Source organism: Zophobas morio, unplaced genomic scaffold, assembly GCF_036711695.1.
Source record: "Zophobas morio isolate AGI-343-1 ecotype UQ-CSIRO unplaced genomic scaffold, CSIRO_AGI_Zmor_V1 ptg000007l, whole genome shotgun sequence".
NCBI lineage: Eukaryota > Metazoa > Arthropoda > Insecta > Coleoptera > Tenebrionidae > Zophobas > Zophobas morio.
Genome location: NW_026972112.1, coordinates 8,405,674 through 8,426,708, shown reverse-complemented (window position 1 = coordinate 8,426,708; position 21,035 = coordinate 8,405,674). Strand labels below are relative to the sequence as shown.

Genomic DNA, 21,035 nt, shown 5'->3' with positions numbered 1-21,035 from the left:
GTTCAATTACGTATTTTAAATTGTTTCTATTTTTATCCATAAAAAATCAAGTGAGATTATTGCTCGCAAATTAGCGAGAGTAAAATAGATAAATATTTGGACATTTGTTGTGCTCCAAAGCTGGAGAAATGGTCCTTTCATATTTATTGTAGTCGACAATGATTTTAATAGTATAAATGTGACACATAATAGAATTCTAGTAGAGATACTTTTTTATTGATTGTAATTTTATGTGGCGAAAATGATATTTTGTTTGTAAAACCCACTATAAATGTGAGTGATCATTGGAAATTTTGTTCCATAGTTTCGTTCGTTTTTCGATTGACAGCTGCTATGTAGTCAAAATATTACATGGATTTTGCAATTTTTTATTTAAATGTCCTCACTCAGTTGTTAAGTTTTGTGCTACTTTAAGGCGTATTTAATTTTAATTTTTTCTCCAGTCTTATGCTTGTTAAATTTGTGCCGCCTCTGTAGCACGTTCAATTTCTATCCTCGTCGTGTGCTTCTCACTTCTCCGCCCGCTATCTCGACAAATAAAAATCCAATTTAGCTAAACGACAAAACAAGCTAAAACCTTCCGCTATAAAGTCATAATAAACACACATCTAAAAACAACCCCCTAAATAAAGGAGATAAAATCACATATACACTGTCGGCCTGCGACCGAATCCAGAAATCGCTCCCCTTGTTTTGACTACCGTTTAATTCGTCGCTAAAAAATGTACTAACTTGAGCCACTTAAACGCTCGAAAATTATCTCGGCTAATGGCTCTCGACAGCGCAGCACACTGCGTTTTTTGCCTCCATTTAACAGCGCACAAAGACCATTAAAAACTCCTACCTGATTGATTTTTTCGAGGACCCATATGCGAAGAATAATTTTTATCAATTAAATCCAAGGGATGACAAATTGTTTATTTTTTGTGAGCAGTTTGTGTCGTGCAGGGATTTACACTTTTATTGGGGTTTATTCCCTGATGTGCTATTAGAACGCGCGACCCCTGTTTACGATGAACTCTGCAGGGTTCAAGCCTCATTGAATTTTATAAACACTGTTATTATCTCCAAGGATTTTTTCGCAGCAAGGGCCAATCGAAGATCATTTTTCTATCATCTTGCGAAACGTGAATAAACGAGAGAAAAGGTGAAATTTTGAAGAGGATGAATTTCGTTCACCGGCTTTATTGAGGGTTTTTGTTGTAAAATTTTGATTACAGTGTAAACCGTGCTGAGCGGATGCCTAGATTATACTCAATAATTAAACAATTATGCAACGTTTACTTGTCTCGAGGGAGGAAAGCAGAAAATTGCCTTGGGCTGCGCAATAACAGCAGCTTATTCCCTTATGATATTAATAACGAGCAGGAGAGCTTTGCTGGAAGAACGAGAAGGAGAAAATCGATGTTAAAGCGTCCAGCGCACTCTACTGAACCAAATGAAAAGCTGTGGGGAGCTTTGGAATTCAAGCGTGGCCTAACAACGAGAAGTAGATTTCTTTCTTCACTTAGACACTCTTACTAAGAATACTTTTATATTCGCTAGCAAAATAAAGTAGAAAACTATAGCTGTAATATAACTTAAAAGTTTGTAAAATCCGATTTCTCTAGTTGGCAATGGACGAATAACCCATTTTTGTTATAGAAAAAAAAACCTGTAACGTTGCATTTTCAAGAAATCACTTCGTCATTGTCAGCAAAATGTAAAGCTACTTTTACAAATTATTTAGAAAAATATACTTCTATTGGCAATTTCATAGTAATTTGCAACAAAACTGACACAATGTAAAAAAGTCAGATGTAATTACTAATTAAAGACACTTTGTCATAAGGATGTTCTGTATTACTGGTTGCATATATTTAAATTTAATAAATGTGGCTCTACATGCTGTGTATTACTGGTTGCCGTAAAACAGTAATTGCCTATTTCATACAGCATTAAATCAATAAACGATTTCGCTTAAAATAAATAACTTGTGCAATTTTAAAATATGGTTAATAAATACAGCAATGACTACATTTTGAACGTCTTCGCTAAAACACACGCAGCTGTCACAATGTAAGTATGTTCCTCATTAATTTTGTATAAAACTATGATATTTTTTTATCAAAATTTGTGATATGTTGCAATTTCTTTTTTTTTGAGTCAATTTTTCTCATCAATGATGGAGAATTTGTGGAAACTTCTGTTGAATAATATTGTTTCTTCTTTGATATTACGATTCTCATTCGCGGATTACGTATGACTATTCGTATTTATTATTCATCTACATTTTTTCAGTATTAATATTTAAAGAGTTTTTTTTTAATATAGTTATTATTTTAGAATATTTTGATATAACTAATTCGTACAGAATAAACTTTCTTTATTATGTGGCCTATGGTTTCTTATTAATAGATGATCGATATTTACACAACTTAAATATTGATAGTTCAAATACAAATTGACTGGAGGTAGGGTTACTTTAAAATAATTTAAATAAAAGTTAAAAAAAAATACATAATTAGTAATATATACAAAAACACTGCTTGACTGACTTTAAATTTGTTTATATATATTTCAAAGTATAATATTTACTGTCACTTGTGAAACTCGACCCAGTTAATATCCTACAAAAATAATCGCATAGTTACATATTTTTCCAGTTAGTGATATTTCCTTGAAATTTTGTTAGATGACATATCTGTAACAAGGACAAAGAACGTCCTTTTCCTCATATGCGTGTAGCCGTAATGCGTGTACCATAAAAACTCTTTTAGTAAATATAAATAGATATAAAACGCACGCAATACACAATTCTCGCTCAAGGAATCACATTATCGAAATTAATATTAAAAAAAGACAGCGAATAAATGGATGACACTGTCGTCATCAAGAAAATTTGATAGTCACGAATCATATGATGAACGAGGAATCAAATATCAAGGATGGATGTATGTATGTCAAAGGTTAAAAAATTCACTCAACATGTGGTTGTGGAATGAAATGGAAAGAAATGAAAGATGTTTTCATTGCTCAAAATTTTTGTTAGCAATTTCCATCAGTTTCATTCTTAGTGTGTAATCATTTTAGTATTTTCTGTAAGGCGTTTCTAATTTGCAGACCACAGTTTATCTTGCAGACTGGGGGTTAAAAATGCTCCAATCAAGTTGAAACTCAACATTTGCTTATTTCTCAATACGAAGATTATTGACACAAAATTTCAACCCGATCGGAGAAACCGTTAAAAACTACCCCCTAAACAACCTTGCAGACTGGCACTTAAAAATACTCTAATCAAGTTAAATTTTGACATTCGCTAGTTTTTCAATAGGAGGATTATTGATGCAAAATTTCAGCCCATTCGGAGAAACCCTCAAAAATCACCCCCAAAACAACCTTGCAGACTGGGGGTTAAAAATCCTTCAATCAAATCAAAACTCGATATTTGATTATTTCTCAATACGAAGATTGTAGATACAAAATTTCAACCCGTTCGGAAAAATCGTTAAAAACTACCCCTAAAACAACCTTGCAGACTAGGGCTTAAAAATACTCTAATCAATTCAAAATTTGACATTCGCTAGTTTTTCAATACGAGGATTATTGATGCAAAATTTCACCCCATTCGGAGAAACCCTCAAAAATCATCCCCAAAACAACCTTGCAGACTGGGGGTAAAAAATGCTTCAATCAAATCAAAACTCGATATTTGCTTATTTCTCAATACAAAGATTATTGACACAAAATTTCAACCTGTTCGGAGAAACCGTTAAAAACTACCCCCAAAACAACCTTGCAGACTGGAGCTTAAAAATACTCTGATCAAGCTAAATTTTGACAATCCCTAGTTTTTTAATACGAGGATTATTGATGCAAAATTTCAGCCCATTCGGAGAAACCCTCAAAAATCATCCCCAAAACAACCTTGCAGAATGGCACTTAAAAATACTCTAATCAAGTTAAATTTTGACATTCGCTAGTTTTTCAATAGGAGGATTATTGATGCAAAATTTCAGCCCATTCGGAGAAACCCTCAAAAATCACCCCCAAAACAACCTTGCAGACTGGGGGTTAAAAATGCTCCAATCAAGTTAAAACTCGATATTTGCTTATTTCTCAATACGAAGATTGTTGATACAAAATTTCAAGCCGTTCGGAGAAACTGTTAAAAACTACCCCCAAAACAACCTGCAGACTGGAGCTTAAAAATACTCTGATCAAGTTAAATTTTGACAATCCCTAGTTTTTTAATACGAGGATTATTGATGCAAAATTTCACCCCATTCGGAGAAACCCTCAAAAATCATCCCCAAAACAACCTTGCAGACTGGGGGTAAAAAATGCTTCAATCAAATCAAAACTCGATATTTGCTTATTTCTCAATACAAAGATTATTGACACAAAATTTCAACCTGTTCGGAGAAACCGTTAAAAACTACCCCCAAAACAACCTTGCAGACTGGAGCTTAAAAATACTCTGATCAAGTTAAATTTTGACAATCCCTAGTTTTTTAATACGAGGATTATTGATGCAAAATTTCAGCCCATTCGGAGAAACCCTCAAAAATCATCCCCAAAACAACCTTGCAGAATGGCACTTAAAACTACTCTAATCAAGTTAAATTTTGACATTCGCTAGTTTTTCAATAGGAGGATTATTGATGCAAAATTTCAGCCCATTCGGAGAAACCCTCAAAAATCACCCCCAAAACAAGCTTGCAGACTGGGGGTTAAAAATGCTCCAATCAAGTTAAAACTCGATATTTGCTTATTTCTCAATACGAAGATTGTTGATACAAAATTTCAAGCCGTTCGGAGAAACTGTTAAAAACTACCCCCAAAACAACCTGCAGACTGGAGCTTAAAAATACTCTGATCAAGTTAAATTTTGACAATCCCTAGTTTTTTAATACGAGGATGATTGATGCAAAATTTCAGCCCATTCGGAGAAACCCGCAAAAATCACCCCTAAAACAACCTTGCAGACTGGGGGTTAAAAATGCTCCAATCTAGTTAAAACTCGATATTTGCTTATTTCTCAATACGAAGATGGTTAATACAAAATTTCAACCTGTTCGGAGAAACCGTTAAAAACTACCCCTAAAACAACCTTGCAGACTAGGGCTTAAAAATACTCTAATCAAGTCAAAATTTGACATTAATTTATTTTTTTATTATTTTATTGTTAATTCTTAGTTAATTTATTAATATTTAAATTTAAAAAATATATAAATTACGAATATAGGAGTATTTGTTACAGATACGTGAATTGTGATAATTTGAGTTCATGTTTATCGCTGTTAGATAATTGTTGCTACTATGTAGGAATGCATAAGTTCGGCATTTTTTCGTTCAATCTCTCATTTTTTGTGCGTTTTTACACGTCATTTTTGCTGTTAACTTGGTTCATTCAGTACATACTATATGCTGGTTTTGAGTTCTTTGAGATATAATTAAATCATCAGTCAAAAAATACAAAGTTAGTGGTGTCCAGAAGAGAAAATTTAAAATTCAGAGGAAACGAAATCTTAGAGATATTTTAAAGAAAATTAGAGACATTTTTAATTTCCGAGAAACTTAACGTAAAAAAAAACGTTTTGAGAGAAAGTTTAAATTAATAACAGGAAGCTCAAACTTAATTTTATTTGGATTTCAAAAAGAACCCAGAAATGTGCTAATTTTTTAATTAATTATTATTAATGGGAAAACAGATAAAGATTCGTTATATTCAATACGACGCAAAATTGTCTTCATATGTATGGGTCTTACAGCCTTTGGATGGTGTCCACCTCCATCTCTCTAACTGTCTGGTAAATTGTTCTTCTTAATTGTTCTTCTAAATTGGCTTCCCAGCCGTTGTTGTAAACCTTTCTACTTAGTATTCCCCAAATTTTGTTTTCGATTGTTTGCAGTGGGGGCACTATGGGGGGATTACCTTTTCTTAGGTACAAAACTTATATTATTGCTTTCTAACCAATCCCTGGACATTCTAGTATAATGGCAACTTGCTAAATTTGGACAAAATATTACATCTTCGTTATTATGGTGTTCCCATATACGTATTGTTATGTATTGACCGCGTCACCTCTAGCACGGCCAATGAATTGTGCTGAAACGCCGGCCGGAGATATAGCCCATCAAACCAAAATTTTATCTTCAAACTTTGCCTTCGACTTAAATTTTACTTGTAATTTCTTCTATATTGTTTGTATAAAATCCATCGTTACCTTCCATCTCTGAATGGGCAAACGTAAAATATTTTTCATCGCCCAGCACAACCACACGATTGTCCAGAAAATGATGAATTCTCAATAACCGGCAACATCTAAGAATTCTCTCTAACTGCGATGCTGTATGTTTTGAACATTTAGCTCTTTTGCTGTATTTGAAGTTGTTTTTGCCTATTTCTATAGAAAGTGTTATATAGGAACTCTAAACAATCGAGCCAATCTTCTTGTTGATGTTCCAGGCTCTTGTCTTTCTTCTTAATCTTTCTAAACTTATTGTGGTATTGCTACCTCGCAGTCTTTAATTGTTCTGTATATAGTTGCGCGTGTAATATATTTGGTCCAAAATATATTCACTATATTAACTGGTATATGGCTCTTTGCAACTCTATTTTGTATGACATTGTTTAAGCGTTAATTGACATAAATCTATGACATAAATTGTATAAAATGGGAAATAAGAAAGGTGTTTGGTTACGCTGTTGCAAATGTAACTTGATTCGATTGCATTTTAAGTTAAAAAAAAGATAGGAGTATATGTAAATTTTTCTCAAAACTCTTTTACGTACTAGCGGTGAAAGTGACATAGAATTGGAACATCTTAGTAAAAGTAAAGACGACTACAGTTAAGACTAATCTAGTTGAGTGCATGTATTTAGAGAAATTTTAGTTGTATTGATAAATTAAATTCTTAGATGGAAATAACGATATAGATATGAAAATGCAAGAAAAAAAATATAGAATTTGAAAATATACATGATTTTAATCTTTCCAATGGCACTACATACCTTATTTATAAACTGTTGACACATGATGTACAAATTAACAAAAAAAAGAAGACAAATAAACGCAAAATTTAAATTAATTTAACAAAATAACAGAAACAGACCAATTAGGATATTTTCTTAATTAAAATAATAAAGGAGGCTGTTGCTGTAAACAGTGTTTTTCATCATTTGATTATAAGTTTGGCAGTTAATAAACGTTTTCACGCGAAACTAATGTCGTTAACTCTTACAGACGTCTCCCAAATTGTCGCTCTGTTTCTGTTATTTTGTTAAATTAAATTTAATTCTGCCTTTATTTGTCTTCTTTTTTGTTGCTAATTTATACATCATGTGTCAACAGTGAATGGTTCTTTAATAAAATAACGATCACTAGGTAGTTAAATTAACAATTTTTAAAGTTTGGTTTTGCGAAATTTTACAGCGTGGTAGGTTTTTTGCCGGTCAGTGTATACGCATAAAAATACAGTTATAAAAGGTAACAAAACAATATTTTTCATAATTAACAATGCATATTAAGATCATTAGGTGATTAATTATTGTAGGAATTAGCTCGGTTTGCGCAAAGGTGGAGATAACACAACGACCGTAGCAACGAATCTTAACTAATTAAAAACTCAAGTAAATTTGCTGCTGTTACTTTTATATGCTTTCTTATGAAATTATTTTTGTTTTATGCCTAGTATCCCGCAAACGCTTTCGAGCACGCCACTGGAACAACCAGTTTCTCGGAGGACCTGGAAGAACCATTTATGACCCTAGTAGAAAACGCGGTACCAGACATTTTTTCAAACAATCTTCCCTCCTCTCATTCTAGACATAATGTACTGTCTCTTTATATGTGTCTGAAATTTTTCTGCTACTTGTACTTTAAATGAATTTCAACTATCAATCATTTTTTTAAGTTGCTTCAAGGTGACTAAAATTTGACATGATAATTTTTTGTGTAAAGAACTCAGCAAGTGGTAACTTTCGACTCAATTGGAGTATTTTTAAGCTCCCGTATGAAAGATTGCTTTGGGGTACTTGTTAAGAGCAGCTTAAAAAAGGCTGTTTTTTTGCATTATCACTTCTCGTATACATAAAAACTAAACACCAAGTTTCGATTTGGTAATAATATTTTTAAGGCCCAGTCTTCAACGTTGTTTTGGGGGTAGCTTTTAACGGTTTCTCCAAACGGGTTGAAATTTTGCATCAACAATCTTCGTATTGAGAAATAAGCAAATCTCGAGTTTTGACTTGACTGAAGTATTTTTTACCCCCAGTCTGTAAGTCTGTCTGGGGGTAGTTTTTAAGGGTCTCTGCCAACGGGTTAAATTTTTGTGCCAACAATCTTCGTATTGAGAAATAAGTAAATGTCGAGTTTTGACTTGATTGGAGTATTTTTAATCCCCAGCCTGCAAGGTTGTTTTGGGGGTGATTTTTGAGGGTTTCTTCAAATAGGCTGAGATTTCGTATCGATAAACCCCATATTGATAAACTAGCAAATATAAAATTTTGACTTGATTGGAGTATTTTTAAGCCCCAGTCTGCAAGGTTGTTTTGGGGGTAGTTTTCAACGATTTCTCCGAACGGGTTGAAATTTTTATCAACAATCTTCGTATTGAGAAATTAGGACATATCGAGTTTTGACTTGATTGGAGCATTTTTCACCCCCATTCTGCAAGGTTGTTTTGGGGGTGATTTTTAAGAGTTTCTCCGAACGGCTTGAAATTTTGTATCAACAATCTTTGTATTGAGAAATTAAGAAATATCGAGTTCTGACTTGATGGGAGCATTTTTAACACCCAGTCTGCAAGGTTGTTTTGGGGGTGATTTTTAAGGGTTTCTCCGAACGGCTTGAAATTTTGTATCAACAATCTTTGTATTGAGAAATAAGCGACTGTCGAGTTTTGCTTTGATTGAAGCATTTTTAATCCCCAGTCTGCAAGGTTGTTTTGGGGGTGATTTTTGAGGGTTTTTTTCGAATAGGCTGAAATTTTGTATCTATAATCCTCATATTGAGAAACAAGCGAATATCAAATTTTGACTTCATTGGAGCATTTTTAACGCCCAGTCTGCAAGGTTGTTTTGGGGGTGATTTTTGCGGGTTTCTTCGAATGGGCTGAAATTTTGCATCAATAATCCTCGTATTAAAAAACTAGGGATTGTCAAAATTTAACTTGATCAGAGTATTTCTAAGCTCCAGTCTGCAAGGTTGTTTTGGGGATAGTTTTTAACGGTTTCTCCGAACGGGTTGAAATTTTGTATCAATAATCTTCGTATTGAGAAATAAGCAAATATCGAGTTTTGATTTGATTGAAGCATTTTTTACCCCCAGTCTGCAAGGTTGTTTTGGGCGTTATTTTTGAGGGTTTCTCCGAATGGGGTGAAATTTTGCATCAATAATCCTCGTATTGAAAAACTAGCGAATGTCAAATTTTGAACTGATTAGAGTATTTTTAAGCCCTAGTCTGCAAGGTTGTTTTAGGGGTAGTTTTTAACGGTTTCTCCGAACGGGTTGAAATTTTCTATTAACAATTTTCGTATTGAGAAATAAGCAAATATCGAGTTTTGATTTGATTGAAGGATTTTTAACCCCCAGTCTGCAAGGTTGTTTTGGGGGTGATTTTTGAGGGTTTCTCCGAATGGGCTGAAATTTTGCATCAATAATTCTCGTATTAAAAAACTAGCGAATGTCAAAATTTAACTTGATTGGAGTATTTTTAACCCCCAGTCTGCAAGGTTGTTTTGGGGGTGGTTTTTAAGGGTTTCTCCGAACGGGTTGAAATTTTGTACCAACAATCTTCGTATTGAGAAATAAGCAAATGTTGAGTTTCAACTTGATTGGAGCATTTTTAACCCCCAGTCTGCAAGATAAACTGTGGTCTGCAAATTAGACAGGCCCTGTTATAACATTTTAAAATATGTATTATATTTTACTCTGTTGTATTGTAATGAAACATCAAGTCTTAGTTCACGTAGTGAGTTACAACCTCATTTAATTAGAAATAACAATTTGAAGCAAATACCTCTACATAGACTGGCTGAGTTTCATTATTCATTTACCTATTTGGCGTGTAAACAACTTAATAAACCTTACTTCAGAGAATTAATTAGAAATGGAAATAGGAACGTATTTAGGCACAATTATACATAATGTAAACATCCTTTGTATCCTATTTTGGTGATTTTGAACTTCTGATTTTTATTTATAACGTTTTTTCTAACGTATATCTCTGTGTTTCAGAAAATTTAATATATACGAGTAATAACTAGTGTATAAATCCACTCCCCATAAAAAAAGCTTTACTGGTGCGACTTACTGTGGAAAGTATTATTTACGCATATACAGGACGTTTCAATTATCTGGTAACGGATGATTGCACATTTCTCGTCGTCTATTGAAACATTTGAGACAACAATTTATAATTATTTTTATATGTTTTTTAAATGTATGTACCTACAAGGTGTTTTACGCAAATTTTAAACACCAAAATTTTTTTTTTTAATGAAAAAAGAAACAAAAAAAACCGATGTCAAATAGCAGGATTTTTGAATTCAAGTTCACTCCAAGATATCTGTATTTCTGTGTAAAATGGTAATATTTAAAAATTGAAAACTTCATTGTTTTTAAAAATACAAATTTTAAAATTTACATGTTGTATTAAGTCTTACACAGAATGTTTAACTTTAGAAATTACTTATCTACACGGAGCCACTATGAATGTTAGTGACTTTTTTTGTCACGTTGGCAACACATTTAAAATTTTATGTTGGCATATCTGATGTCAAATTGCAATTTTGAGCACCTATTCAGCCCTTGTCAAAATTGATAACTGTGAACTGACTTTGCTACCAATAATTCAGAATTGCCAACCTAAAAATTTGAGCAATCGTTCCCGTAGTAGGCGACAATAGTCGGTCCATTTAAGAGGTGATATTTTATTGATTTTTCATAATGCAATTTGTTAGGAACCCATCCACCGATTTTAAAAATTCAAACATTGTTATTAGAAAGAGAACTAACAGGGCTTCTACACAAGATGCCTTTGACCCATAGTGACATTTAAGATTTTTTATTTGATAGCCGCCTCTCGTTCCTGGATGAAGGTAAAAGAACGATAAAATTGTAAAATCAAATTTCATATATTTTTTAGAAAGCTGGATTTGTCGGATTATACTTATAGCCTTCGACCAATTTTTAATTGATTAAATTAAGAACCTCATTTAATACATTTGCTTATACGGATCTCTAAAAAAAAAATGAATCAGTCGATTTATTTAATTGGATAAACCAAGAATTGCAAAACTGAATACTTTGAAATCTTGCAGACGTTTTAAAGTTATTGTAAGCATGGTAAATTGTTAATAAAAATATATCTGTTTACTCCCACCAAAAAATTGATGACGTCATCTCAAAATTTTTTCCAAATAAATTCTACCCAAAATGTGCAAAATATGATGAGTTTTTACTTGTGATTTATCATGGCATTTATATTTTTTAGATTTGATTACTATACAGGACGCTCAAAAAAATTAATGAATGAGACAATTTATTTTATTGATTAAATCAGGAACGGATCACTCCATTTTCATAGAAAATGTCGGATACTGTTAAATGCTAGATATGTTTCATTGTACTTCAAGAGCGAGGGAGTTCTGTCGAAACAACTTTCGACCAATATTTTTTGTTTTTTTCAAGAAAGCCTGTATTTCGGTATTTTTTTTGTTTGACTTTTTGCGTTTTTTTTTCGATATCTTGCTCAATTTTTGGTCGGATTTTTGTTCGCTTTTTTACTCATGTTTTTATTTAATTTTTTGCTAACCTTTTTTTCTGAATCTTCTTTTTGTTTATTTTCAATTTTTTTTAATTTTTGTATTTTTTTTTAAATTTTTGTATTTTTTTAATTTTTTTTGCTTGTTTTTTACTTATTTTTTTAAACCGATTTTTGCATTGAATCTTCTTTTTTGTTATTTTTTTGCTTGTTTTTTACTAATTTTTTTTAAACCATTTTTGTTCGAATTTTTGCTGTTTTTTTATTTTTGTTGAAATTTTGCAGATTTTTTTAGCTATTTTTCGCTCAATTTTTTTCAGTTTTTTTTTTGTTTAATTTTTTTCCTCAATTTTTGTCAAATTTTTTATCTTTTTTGTTCATACTTTTGTTTGATATTTTGCTCGATTTTTTGCTAACTTTTCTTGTACCATTTTTTCTGCTGTTCACTTTCTTCTCTAATTTTTTTTTCATTTTTGCTAGATATTTTGTTCGTCTCTTGCTCAGTGTTTTGCTCAGCTTTTCGTAGGATTTTTGCTTAATTTTTACTTACCGGGTGAATGACCGCTTTTATATTTTCTCGACGTTTCCCTGATGTTGCTGTGGCTCAGTAGTTACGCCCTCTATCGGACGTCTATGGAACCTAGATGTCAAACAATGTTAGAGAGTTGGACCGAAAGAGAAAAGAAACAAATAGCAGAGGCCTTAATAAAGACAGAAAACAAAATGGAAAAGATAATAAATGGAAAAAATTCGCAACAATCTAGTGATTACCGGAATAGAAACAATCAAGCAAAGCTAAGAAGAGATGTCAAAAACAATGGAAAGTATGTTGGAAAAGGAGATTGATGCCAAGATAAAAAATTGGCCCGAAGAAATGCATAATAGAAATGGTTAACTTCAATGATGAAATAACGATAGTAGAAAGAAAAAAAAAGGACAAGAAGTTATATATTGATTCAGAAATGACAGAGAAAGAAAGGAAAATACAAACAGAACTAAGAGAAATTGCGAGAGACGAAAGGAAGAATAAAGGACCAATGGTCAAAATAGGTTTCCAAAAAATAACAATTACTTAATAACGTCATTATGAAGTGGGATATAAATGAGGGAAAACTTGTTACAGAGAACCACACAAAAATGAACACAGAATGAATATAACGATCCAGAAAACTAACAGGTGAAAAAGGGTGTGATAACCCAAACTTCCCGCCTTTAATTGAACCTTGAAAAAGTTTGAAAGGCCCGCGAAAAATTAAAAAATTCAAAGTTTGGCCTTGGCTGTGATCGTCTAACAAATAGGAACCTACGTTGTGTTTTTTTTTTTGTTTTTGAAAAAGTGAGCATATACTGCATGTGAGGTGAGAGCGCAAGAAATAATAGACAAAATTAGGAAGGTCGAAATCCTTCCTTAGGAGGAAAAGAAACGAAGAGCGAAATGGACTCAGCTTGCCCTTCTGGCGACTCCGCAGGGTCAAGGCGTCACCGGTCTTCATTCCCAAAAACCCCCTGGGCTTTTATTCACCGAAATATTACATTTCAAACACCTTAAGATATATGAAAGAAAAACACTCGCGAATTGACAGACATACACATATAAAAACCGGACAAACACAAAACCTACACATATGTAAAATGGATGGCAGTACCCGAATCGTTGTGAGAGTGTGGCGGTCGAACAACATATATCAATTTCATTTTCGAGCACAGCAAATTACCCAGAGGGGGCGTCGTGCCCTGCGAAACAAGGCCGTTAAAGTTTGTCCAGAATTATAAGAATTTTACGGACTCCCAACCTTAAGCCCAGGCATCAATTCTATTGTATAGGTAAAGAGCCTGTCAGGGGAAAGCCGATGTTTTCTGTACCTGAGTTCGCCCCGCTCTTCAGCTGTACAATAAAATTGACAACAGGACTGTAAAACGAATTAACTTTGGGAGTCCATAAAATTCTTATAATTCTAGACAAACTTTACGATCGCAGATCTGTAGTTGGGTCTCGACTATTGGGCCAAATCGACAGCGTTACAAACCCGCGATCGCCCCCTGACGCTATACAAACCCGCGGACTTGTACAGGTGACGCGATCAATCCCGTCAGTTTGAGAAGGAGTCGCGCGCCCCACGTACGCTACGAGTTATGTGTTATTTGACTTCAATTCCATTTAAATGTTCAATCCCTATGACTCTAATATTAAATTACAACCGAACAAGTGTTAAAGTTTCAACAAAGAGCAATAAACAACATTTAAATTCGCCATACACTCTTACGAAAATTCAAACAACATATAATTCTTAATTGAGATAAAAATTGGACATCAGATAGTTTATATGACAGAAACGTTCATCAACAAAGTATTTTCATGACCAAAATTTAGCAAAGATTTATAAAACAAAGATCTGGTGTGAAATAAACTTGTGCAAATAAAATATTACGTTACTACTATTCTACAGTTAAAACATGTGCTCGGTTAAAAAAAAGAAACAAAATGGACGCTTCAAAATGGCTGCCGTCTGAACAAAGAACGGTGAAAATAACAACTCGTTTGCCGCCATCCAAAATACAGATGCACAAATATAGCTAAATAAAGCATGGCCCGAACTAAAAATCACTTCCTGTAAAGCCCTACTTCGACAGATTTTAAATGAAAGATAAAAAAACGAGATTAATATTGGCACACTTAATCAACGATTCAAACAAAGAGTGTTCATTATGTCAAATTATATCATGATCTAAGTGAATTTTCATGAAATCTTCTCGCAAGTGGTTTATTTAAATAATCCTGATTGGTGAATTTACAAGCAATGAAACAAATTTACAGCACGTGTTTCGTGCCATTATGAAAGTTACGATTAATTGTCGTTAAACAAAGGCTTCCTCCCATTTTATCAACTACCAAACCAACTAATTTAAACCTAGCGCTTACCACGTGATTACACTCACACCAGCACATTCATAATGACGCTACGCCATGCAGCTTCTCTACCAACCAACCAACCCTCTAACTGAAATCTCCCTAGCGCTACGTGCTACCATCTAACTCAATAATCATGCAAACTAACCCCTAAGCGCTACGTGCATTAAAGCCGACATGCATATTTGTCTATGTTTAACGATTTCCTTTTTGTGATTGTTGTTTTTTTTTTTTTCAAATTCAAATTATTCAAGTGTGATTTCGCGCCGCTGTTAATTAATTTCAGCGCGAAAACTTTGATTTAAATTCGATCACCACAAGGGAAAAAGGAAAAAACGGTAACGAACATGGCAATGAAAAAGGACAATGAGAAAGCAGGACATGACCGAAACAGGAAACTAGAAAAGAAACCAAAAAGAAAAACAATAAAAAAACAGAGAATGCGAATCGGATCGTGGAATGTAAGAACATTACTGGCACTAGGGAAAATGGAAGAAGTAGCTAATGAACTAAAAAATTACGAAGTGGATGTAGCATGCTTACAAGAAGTAAGATGGGGACAGAGGAGAATATGCAATATGGTATGGAGGAGCAGAGAAACAGAACAGAAGAAAAAGTTAAGTATACAAGAACTAGAAAAAGATGAGACCCAAAAGAGATACGAAGGGCGCATCCAGAATAAATTGAAAACGACAAGAAAAAAAACAAGGAAACAAGAAGTTTCCAATTGATACGTTTAAATTGGCATATATATCTTTGGTTCGCTCCATTTTATAGTATAACGTTTGGTCTCCTTTTACCAAATAAATGTTAAAACGTTGGAGGATGTTCAAAATAAACTTTTGCGCATCTGTTCATCTAAGTTAGGGATTGGGCATCAGGGTTATCAATATAATTATCAAGAACTTAGGAAAGTATTGAAGTTGGACTCGTTGGGACTGAGAAGAACGAGAAAAGATCTAATATTTTGACATAATTTGATTTCAGGTGAAATAGATTGTTCCTTACTTTTGGAAAAGTTCAAGTTACGTTGTCCTTCAAGAACTACTCGTAACCATCCCGTATTTAAGGTGGATTTTCATAAAACTATTTTTTTTTCTCCTATTGCTAGATTGTCAATATTGGCAAATACATATAATGATGAAGTGGAATTGTTTGGGACATCAAGAAATCGTTTTAAAAGCCAACTGAAGACTTCTAAGCTGTTGTAATATGTATTATATTATTGTTATTTTATTTAATTTTCTTAATAATCTCCTTTCATGTATGTATTTTCTTTTTTTATTAATTCTTATTTATATTTAAATGTAATAATTTCTTAGCACTCATTGGATAAATACTGTTACGATGTACCGGCGAATAAAAATTGGAGTGGGTAAATAAAACTCAACGATTTATTTCTTACTAACTAGATTTTACACAACTAACAGCGATAAAATAATTCCTAGTTGAATAATAATGCGTTCCCGACGGCGGCCGCTGTTTAAACCCACACTTCGGGGATCCAGGTCTTTCTCGAATTGGGTATTCGCGACTTCGGCTTCCAGGCTTTTCGAACGTCGTTGGGCCGCGTCACCAACGATGCGTCACCCGACGGTCCATAGGCGTCGTACCGGGGTGGCGTATGGGTTTATTTCGTAACAATACTTTATTTGTATATAGTACAGAAGAGAAATGGAAAGTTCTAAAAGGCAGCATCACAGAAGCCGCAAAAGAAACAGTGGGATATAAGGAAAACAAAAAAAGAAAGCATGGCTCGATGAAGAGTGCAAGTTAAGCATTGAAAGAAAAAAATTAGCTAGAATAAAATGGTTAAAAACAACAGCAGATAGCGATTTGGAAAATTACAGAAAAAAAGGAAGAATCGAACAAACTGAGTAAAAATAAGAAGACAGAATAGATAGAAAACAGGATGAATGAAATAGAAAAAGAAAACAAGAGAAATAACCCGACCCCACTACAGATTTCTAAGGAAAAAAAGAAAACTCCAATACTACAATAGTGACATATGCAATAGAAACGGCAAATATCACGAAAGAAGAAGAAGCTAAGCTGCAAGTATGCGGGAGAAAAGTAATAAGAACGATAGTAGGCCCAAAAGTAACACAAGATGGAGAAATAAGAATACTGATGAATTACGAAATCGACTAAATACTGAAACAAAAAAACATATTATTAAATGTCACGATCTTTATATAGTAAAGTAGACTTTGATATATTTTTTTTTTAAGCTGGATAAACTGATTTGATGATTTAGTTTTTTGTCTGTCAGTAGTCTGATTGACATTTGCTATGAGGTGGATTGCCACTTTTCTACTTCATTTATTACTGTCTTTGCCATTTTTATTGAAACACCACCTGTTGATTTTGCTTAAAATTTAGCAATTGGTAACAACTTTCGGTTGATTGACAACGGCTTTTAGTTAGAAAATTGTCTAAATATGAACGTTGCCAAATTTACGATTAACAAGTGGTGTTTCAATAGAAATGGCAAAGACTATAGATCAGAATTATTAGACGCAATTTTTTAATCAAGCAAACAACTGTTCAGGCCCGATTTTTCTTTCGAAGAAGCAACTATGAGGGTCTCGAACATATTTTCTATAATGTAAAAGTACGCTGCAAAATATTTTTTAATTTTTTTTGTCATAGGTGGGAACATCAACTGTGGCTAAAATTTTATCAACAGGGGACCAAAATTTAAAAACATCACTATCTGGCAAGCGGAAACCAACGGATTTACATATTTACAAATTATATGTTTCGGAAAGATCTGCAACGACAAATTTGGCAATTTAATGAAAAAAACGAATACTTCACTGCAGATACTCTTTTGGCATATTCTAGGGAACAGTTGGAATTTAAATGGGGGCGAGCCACATTATACAAAATTCTTAAGTCAGTGGGTTATAAACACAGGGAAGTAAATGGTCGCAAAATTCTATGTGAACAAAAACATGTCGTTGCAGCCAAAATTACTTTTTTGAGAACATATTTACAGTTTCTAAACTCTTGTGAAAATTTGACTTTCGTGTATTTGGATGAAACATGGATCTATCAAAATGGTTCGTCCATTCGTCGCTGGGTGCACGATACTGATTTAAAAAGCAATCCCACCAAAATTAAAAGTGAAGGATCAATGTTTACTATTCTCCACGCGGGTTGTTCAACGGGGTTCTTGGATGGTTGTAACAATTTTTTAAATTAAAAAAATAACGATAGAGACTATCATAAAACGATGGACGGGACAATTTTTCAAAATTGGGTGGTTAATCAGCTCATTCCTGCTTTGGCAAAGTTAAACCAAAAATGTGTGGTGGTTTTAGACAATGCACCGTATCATTCGGTTGAGTTGGATAAACCACCCACTTTTTCTAGTAAAAAATATGAAATGCAGGAATGGTTCTTTAAACACAGTGTTGAATTTGACAAAAAATTTTCGAAAAAGTAGTTGTGGGATTTAATTAAACCCTTCAGAAACAATAGAAAAAAAAGATATTTGGTAGACGAGACATTAAGAGAAAGTGGTCATGAAGTTCTTAGAATACCTCCGTACCATTGTCAATAGAATCCAATTGAAATGGCGTGGAGATTTTGTAAGAACTATTACAACAAGCATATAATTCTGAACCTTCATTAAAAAATAGGGTGGAAAATTTATAGCTTGAGGCGCTTTCTAAATGTACTCCAAGCATGTGGCAACATTTTTGTAAACATTGTGAAAACCTTATTTTGGCAGATTGGGAAAAAATATCGGAATTATTAATAAGCGTTTGGAACTATTTAGTAAAAGCAAATAAAGAGCACTTACGTAAGCATTAGTAATAGCTATATAGATGAATCATTCAATTTAACGCCGGAAAAATGTTTCAGAAGAGCTAAACCCATCAAAGCACTAGAGCAAGGTTGTTGTCTTTTACCAACCCTTTTAGTAATCTTAGAAAAGTGAAAAAAGAAGTTGGAAGATATGGAAATAGGCTGTTCACAAAGGTCGAAATTTCCATTTCTAAGAAGAGTGGGCGAGCAGAACGAACTGATGATTGAGAATTAAAGATGAGATGCTAAATGAAAGTATCGGCAACAAACGTTTATAACTATTTCTGGCATATTTTTTAACCTTTAATTTAATAAAACATCGAATACCAACAAACTCACTAGATTTTCATGGCCAACCCTACTATATAAAGATCGTGAACGGATAATAGTCAGATTTTGCAAAGCACAGGGGATAAGATGGACGGTCATACTTAAAAAAAAAAAAAAAACAAAAGACGATCCAATAAGAATTTTAACGGACTGGAAACCTCGTTTTAAGAATGTGAAACCTTTTCGGGGGCCCCAAATGTCTTTTTTTAAGAATGTAAAACCTTATCGGGGATCTCGACTGTCATTTTTTAAAGAAGGCGAAACCTCGTCGAGGGGACCAAGTATCTTTTTTTAAGAATATCAAATCTTCTCGGGGCTCCCAATGCTCTTTTTTTTAAGAAGGTGAAACCTTCTTTTTTTCTATTACACTGTGACTTCTATATTGTTTTTACTCTATAGAGGTTATCACGAAAAAGTAAAATTCCGCAAAATCAAATTTCATAGTTTCACGCCCCAGAGTGATTTGTCAAATGAATATCGCCTTTTAAAAGTAATGTGTTACTACTTCTGACAATCTCGCTTGGCATCAACTTTGATATTAAGCCAAATAAAACACGAACAACGTAAAATGGGAACGTTTTCACGAAAACCAAACAGCTGGCACAACTATATTTTGTCCACTTTTTCTTAATATAAGAAGTCTTCTTTTCCCAACAAGAAACTGAAAACATCTTTAACCATCTTGTTGTTCACAGAAAACTATATATATCAAGGAAAAAAAAAAGATTAAGCACGACCTACCCGTCCTGATCTCAGTTGTGATGAATTTTTCATTCGTTGTTAGACCGAGGGGCAAAATGCATATTTCCCTACAGAACAAAATATAGGTCCCGCCCACCCACCCCATCTCAATTCTGACGATTTTTTTATTCGTCCTGAGTCGAGAGGCGAAGCCTAATTGCAAAATGCTTATTTTTTATAAGACAATGCTATGTGAAACACGAATCGTGTTTTTTAAAGAAAACTACGTTTTGAGTATAAAACAAGCCAAAGATTAAGCCCCACCCACCCGCCCCGATCTCAATTGTGATGAGTGTTTCATTCGGTGTCAATACTTGTCAAGATAAGACTGATTTTGGCAGATGACTTACTCTTCTAAGAAACTAAACGCTGGGTGAGTGGGGCTAGTAGAGTGTTTTTCTGTAAAAGGTACACACCAATAAACGTGCGCAGAAACGAAATTTGGTTCGGCATTGCGGGGTGAAAGAATCCAGCACGTGGTGATTCATCTTCAGTGGCGTCTGGCGTTAGAGAACTCTTTGGAGAATTTTCTTCGTTTATTGTGAGTGTATAGTTTGATTTTTTGGGAAAAAATTGTTACGCCTATGATTTTATAACATCGGAAAGACATTTTCACAAAATAAATTTGTGTTTCCATTTTTTTGGCTGTGATTTCTAGTACCACATAACATTGGCCCCAGATTCAATATCCAAAAGATACGCCACTGTCTATAGTATCATCTAGTCCCGCCAACTTCCACGCGCAGATCTCTGACTCCGCCCATGTACCTTTTAGAGAAAAGCACTCTACTTGCTGAAAATAAAAAAACTTAAAAATCTAAAAATAACAAATTGAAAAATCGGATAAATGAGAAATCGAAAAGCAAATTTTATAAAATCGAATTCTAAATTCCTGTTTTAATTTTTTTTTTAGTTTTTAGATTTTTCAACTTTTGAATAGTACATTTGATAATTTGTTTGACAATTTTGCAGTTTTTAATTCCAATCTTTTGATTATTCAAGTTCTCAAAATTTTTCCTCTTCACGATTTGTCATTTTTCGATTTTTTAACAACAAACAAATTCATTGGAACTGAAATCTTGAAAAATCGAAAAATTGAAAATTAAAAACAAAATTTTCAGATGTTTTAAAGTTACGGTAAACATGGCAATCTCTGATCAAAATTGCTTTTTACTCCCTTCCAAAAACTCGGTGACAAAAAATCAAAAAATCGAAAATTTAAAAAAATAAACATCTATTTTCTCGATATTGTTTAAAATCGAAAGACAGATCAAAAAATTGAAAATTTAAAAAGCGAGAAATTGAAAAATTCGAAAATTGGAAAATCGAAAAACTGAAAAATCTAGTAGTACTCGCTACGATAAGACTGATTTTGGCAAATGATTTCTCTAGCACTTGCCAAATAACCTACCCTCTAAGAAAATAAAAGGCGGGTGAGCCAGGCTAGTATTTGCCAAAATAAGACTCATTTTGACAAACGACCTACTCT

The 21,035-nt window shown here is 33.3% G+C and overlaps 1 protein-coding gene across 2 annotated transcripts in view; it reads left to right on the top strand.

Annotated features, from left to right (window-relative positions):
* Positions 1-1,935: 1,935 nt before the first annotated feature.
* LOC135124075 (synaptic vesicle glycoprotein 2B-like) overlaps positions 1,936-21,035 on the top strand; it is a 37,199-nt gene continuing 18,099 nt past the window's right edge. Inside the window, exon 1 of one of the 2 annotated variants that reach the window (XM_064048939.1) lies at positions 1,936-2,058. The gene's annotated coding sequence lies outside the window, so the exon portion shown is untranslated. The remainder of the gene's footprint in view (positions 2,059-21,035) is intronic. The other variant, XM_064048937.1, reaches the window with a different exon arrangement.